Raw genomic sequence first — 5996 nt, 5'->3', positions numbered from 1 at the left:
TGCTAGATGACACATGCCCTTGAAGACTAGGACAACCTCCAACAGATCAATATTCCTGTTATATTCTCTCACATAATCCTGCATTTTCCTTACAGTACAGTATACATTATAATTTTTAAGTATATATATTTATTGCGATTATGTTCAGTGATTATTTTGTCTAGGCTCTAAACTCTCTGAGGATATATTTGTTTTGCTCCTCACTGTATCCCTGTTCACTACTAGAGTGCCTAGGAGTAGTTGGTACTCAGCTCGTATTCAATGATGAAGGAGGTTGCCAAATCTTTGTAAGTGATTGTAGGTGACTCCTGAGGAATTGGTGAGATCTGAGGAGAACAATGACACTCTGATTTGGAAAGGAGGTTGATGATGATCATGGAGCACCATCTAAAGGAAGTCACAAATGATGGCATATAGAACAAATAAAGCTGGCAAGAATTTATTGACCAGTACAGAAAAAATATTGAATTTGAATACTTTTAGGGGGTCATGGATTCTCTAATTTATCAGTTTCTACCTTCCTCTGCTGTGTTCCCCAAATTTATTTCCTGATTAATTCTTGGAAACATTTGTGGTTAAGATCCCAATAAATTTTTTGATCCATGCAAGCTACTAGAATACATCTTTGAAAAGAAGGGTGGTTCATAAAAAGTTGGAGAGGAAACAGTGATCCCTAAGACAGGACAAGTAATTTTCAATTAGTTGCTTTCTTTGATAGTATTTAACAGAGAAATACAATGGACTGGGGCAGTAGAAAGCTAAAAGTCTGTCAGTGGTATAACTTATTCAACATGTTTATCAGTTACTTGAGGGTACTGATGAGTCAAGCACAAATTGAACTTTTCAGCATCTTCTAAATAATATACTTGTACTGCTATTTCTTAATTTATCATTGTTGGTATTTTCAGACTTTCTATTTGGATTGTTGAGGATCTGGTACCATTCTTAGAATCACAATAACAATCAGGATCTAATAACATAATGACTGATGGGGGCAATGAGTTTCTTAAAACAGGATAAAGACAGAAGTTACCCTCCTACAAAAGTGCCATTAAAAAAACACAACTCTCCTACATGAAATCTGGACATGTTTAAAAATTTCTCTAAATTATCACCATCATTTCCACTCCTACTTAGTTTTCCCCATTCAATCTGTTTAAAGATAGTTAGAGCATCTTAGATTCCAAAGTGAAAGGGTGAATGCTTCCTCATCTTCTTGACACACTTATTTAAAAATAGTATACAAAGGAAAAATGCTAACAATCAGATCATTGTTATGGTTCTACATCTACCTTACAATGAATTTGTGCAAAGAAACTTTGATTGAAAAAAAAAAACTGGTCTGTATGATCTTGAGAATAACTGCCTTTTCTTCCCTGAGAAAAATGGATTTGATATTGCCTACTTTACAAGGTTATTGTGAGTATTATAAGAGATTGTACGTAATTTCTACTCCATATTGAGTTCTTCCCATGTTCTAGCACTTTGCTAAGATCATGAGATACATTATTTTATTTACCACCCATGATAAAAACAGTTATACTCTGAGTTCTTTGAGGCACCTCAAGTTCTAGGAAAAATGGAATCTGTAAATTCAAAATCTTCCCAAGATTTTTGCTAATTTTCAAGGGACTCCTCTTCTAAGGACTAACTCCACCTTCTTCACCTGCTGCCAGCTCTGTAACAATGGCAATTACTTCTTCAGTTTGCTTGTCAGATATCACCCACACCGATTATTTCTGAGTAGGATACCAAAAGGTTGGTTTTGGAGTATCACGGGAAGGAGTTACAAATTGCATACAATTTCACCTTCTTGCTGGCTTACTGATCATTAAAACGTTCTCCCCAATTTCTTTTTACTTTCTTCTTGCTAGATTTCCCTGAGAACTCCAAATTTGTTGGCTTCTATTGTGCACAATTAATTCCCTTTATTTAATATCTTGGAATCTGATATCGGGTCTCTTGAGGTCCCACTTTTAACACTGGCATTTGTCAAGATAGTTTTATTTTCTAAAAAATACATCCTATATTTATAAAAGTAATTTATTCACATAGTTAAAAAACAAATAGGACTAATGGGTGTATTTTGAATAAAATATAAATTTCTGCCACAATCTTCCTCATTCCCAAATTTTACTCTACTAATATTTCAACTTTTGCTATTTTTAGAGGTTTCTTCTGAAATTTTCCAGCATTTCTAAATATTTGTATTTATATACTATTCTTTACAGGTTTCTTCTATAATTTCCTGGCATTTCTAAATATTTATATTTGTACTATGATTTCTTATTTTATTAGTTTTGAAGGTAAAAGCACTTTTTACTTTTATTTTGATAATTCAAGATCTAGCACTCTTAATGCTCCACTACTCCTCACACACATTTCTTCATTCTGTTCTCCCAATTTAGTTTAGTATAATTTTAACATGAATTCAGTACTCATTTTCCACATTACTGAATACTTATATATTGTTTTCTGATGAGTCTAGCAGGAGACGATGCTTGTTTTTCTTTTCCTAAATTTAATAATTATCTGAGGATTTTTTTTGGGGGGGTGGGGAGAGATCTTTTTCTATTATTCTATTAGATTACTTTTTCTAATATTCTGTTTCTATTGCTCTATTTCCTAATTTTCCCCTAATGTCTACAAATCTGCCAAACACTTACTACTATTTCCTTAAAATGTTAAATCATAACAGATAACACGTCCATTCCTTTTTTTCCCACTTGAAAGCCTCTCATTCTTCTCCAATCTCAGATGGTTATACTCTAGGCCTGGTGAACAGATGTTATACTGGAACTTCCCTCAGTCTTCTTTAGTGTCTGATCCTGTTTCTGGCATGTCACATCTTTTTCTTTCTTAGTTTATTTCCTATTTTGCTGTAGCCCTCGTCCATCATTTCTCTAAGAAAGTGTGTACATGAAGTAATTTTTTGAATCCTTCAATGTATTTATACCCTCACAAATGATGAATAATAATTTGACTGGAATAATGGATAACTGTCATTTGTGGCCATGGAGTATCAACCATCCTCCCTATATTTTTGTAATTTCCCATCCTTTGAATTCTGTCTTTCCAAGGTAAAATCTACAATACTTTCAACAGCTTCCCTTGCAGCAAGGGTGCAATTATGTGACTTCAGTCTACACTGAAGTAGACAAACAAGTGCAAGATTTCCATTTTTAGAAGCAAGTAGCTTGAGCTTTGCGTGTGCATGTGTGGGGGGGAATGTCGGGGGTCAGGGACCATTTTGCTGGTGAAGGTTCAAAGATAGTTGATTTTCAGGGGCAGTGATGCCATTGATGCTGTGGGAAGGAATGCTGGTAGTGAGCTCTAGAGCATCATTGGTAGAGGGTTAAAAGAAAGCCATCTTCTCATCAGGATGGTTCTGTAGCATGGTTCAAGGGTTTGGAACTGGAGACCTGGGCTTACATTTGCTTCTTTATCCTTTCCAATAATTCTGAACTACCTACTGTCCTTTAGATAGATAATGGGATACCAACTGCCCTTTAAAAAATTCATTTTTCTTGGCCTATCGTTTGTAGTCTTTTGTTTCTGTGACTGATACTGTTAGCATTGAATTCTAGACTAAGAATGGTTTTGGTTTCATAATTTGAGTGGTTTAGGTCCACCGTCTTCAAATATCTGGTGTTGCTGATGTCATGTGATGCCCATTGTCATATAAGGGTCCGAGTATATGTGTGTTATCTCTTTCAGAATCTTCTCCTGGTGAAATTTCTAATGATGCATCTTATTGCAGATCTTTTACTTTCAATTTTGAGGAATTTACGAGTTCTTTCTGTCTAGAAAGCTATTTCTTTCAGTTCAGGAAATAATTTAATAGTATTAATTTAGCAATTTCTATACTTCAGTTTTTAAAAATTCCTATTAGATGTTGCAAATCTTGTTATTGTGTCTCTCTTATTTTTTATCTTGTTTTACCTTTTAGTCTATTTCCTGAATTATTGAAGTTTAACCTCCGTCATTGCTTTTGGTTTTTTAATTTCAACTATGATGCCTTAAATTTTTAAGAGACCTTTTTTTTGTTCCTTTCATTGCATCATTTTCTAATTTCTTAGAAAGAATGACATCTCTAGCAGCATCTTATGATGTAACCCCGTAAGTGGGAAGCAGTTAGGAGAAGAAGGAGTAATTGGAGCTTAAGGGTGGTGTGCCGGTTTGGATCTGTTGTGGAATCCAGAAAAGCCTTGTTCTTTAATCCTCACTCAATATTGCTGGGTGGGAGTTTTATGATGGTTCCTATGGAGATGTGACCTACCCAATTATGGGTGGTTACTTTTGATTAGATGGTTCCCATGGAGACATGTCTCCACACATTCAAGGTGGAGTTGTTTCCTGGAGCCTTTTAATAGAGAGTCATTTTTGAAAATCTGCAGAGCCCTAAGGTCTCTAGATGCAGCTAGAGACTTTTGGAGATTAAGAAGGAAAATGCCTCCAGTGGAGCTAAGTGAAACATGAAGCCTGGAGAGAAAGCTAGCAGACTTTGCCATTTGCCCTTCCAGCTGAGAGAAAAATCCTGAACTTCATCAGCCTTTCTTGAGTGAAGATAACCACTTGCTGGTGCCTTAATTTGGACATTTTCATAGCCTTGCCTTAATTTGGACATTTTCAAGACCTGAGAACTTTAAACTTGCAATTTAATAAATTCCTCTTTTTAAGAGCCATTGCACATGGCATATTGCATACCAGTAGCTTGCAAACTAGAACAGGTAGTGATGAGGTGGGAAGGAATCTAATTTTTTTCATGGATCTAGACAAAACAGTGACCCCTTTTACCCAAGAAGTTTAAAATGTCCCTTATTTTTGCTACAAAATGACAGAGAGTGTATAATCTGTCACAGGTCACCCAGATTGGGAAAAAGAACTGATACACTGAGGAAATTATTAGAAGCTAATTGAAGTCATGTAGGAGGTGAGTCCAGTTAGCACTGGCAGGGAAGTGAGACAGGGCAGGAACAGAAGTCAATACTCCAAGGAAATGCTTAGCACAGTAGTAAAGCAGGGCTCAGTCATTCTGGGAACCTATGGGAGCCAGTGCAGGATGTACCTCACAGTGGTTTCACTGAGGACTAAAGGAACAGTGATATCTATCCAGCAGCTTCCCTTTGTCATTGACTGAGAGCTGCTATAGTCCACCTCTGAAGAACCATAAACATGGGCTAAGCATCCTCTCTAAGCAGAGAAACCTCTCAGCTAAGAGATACAGGTGCTTGAAATAAGAATATATATGGGAATGGTGGATGCCAGGAATTCATATTCCACTATACTTCTAATCATGGCACAGATGAGAATCTAGGAGGTGCCTAGCATTACATCAGCAAAACTTGGAAGAAGAAAAATCAGACTAGCCAGAATGGAAATACTTTTTTTTTCCTTGGCCACAATGATTAATAATCATTAATTACTTGGAGAGGAGGGAATAAAAATTGATATAAAAGCTGTAATGTTCACATTTGCATGTCTATGTTAACTATATAGGAATCTAGATGGAGGTATTTGGGCTGTCTCAAACCTGAGTATTGCAACCAAGATGTAAAGGTCCAAAGGATACAAACAAGATAAGCAGCATTAAGTGTGCATTCAACAAGGTTTATTTTATTATGAATGCATCCTATATTACATTTACTTTCTTTTTTCTAAGAAAAAAATCCATGTAGGCCCACTTTCCACAGCATGCAAATTGCAGTGCCCAGTTTGTGGTTGAGGGTGCCAGAAAGGGAATTGGTTGCCCTCTTCTTCCTTCCCTGAAGGTAGAACATTTGTGAATATCTTTTTCATGCACTAAGAACTGCCATTTAAAGTAATAGCAGTTTCAGATTATGCAAGTTCACAGCAGGCTTAACTAACCAGGGCAGATGTAATGGCACAGCAATGAATAATGTAAAAATAAGTCAAAAAGAAAACACTGTTTCCTGGTGCCTGCCCATGCAAAAAAAGGCAAACACTGGACATATTTCTAGTCTTAACATTTGAAG

This window comes from Tamandua tetradactyla, chromosome 10 (genome assembly GCF_023851605.1).
Source record: "Tamandua tetradactyla isolate mTamTet1 chromosome 10, mTamTet1.pri, whole genome shotgun sequence".
Lineage (NCBI taxonomy): Eukaryota > Metazoa > Chordata > Mammalia > Pilosa > Myrmecophagidae > Tamandua > Tamandua tetradactyla.
This window is presented reverse-complemented; position numbering follows the sequence as displayed.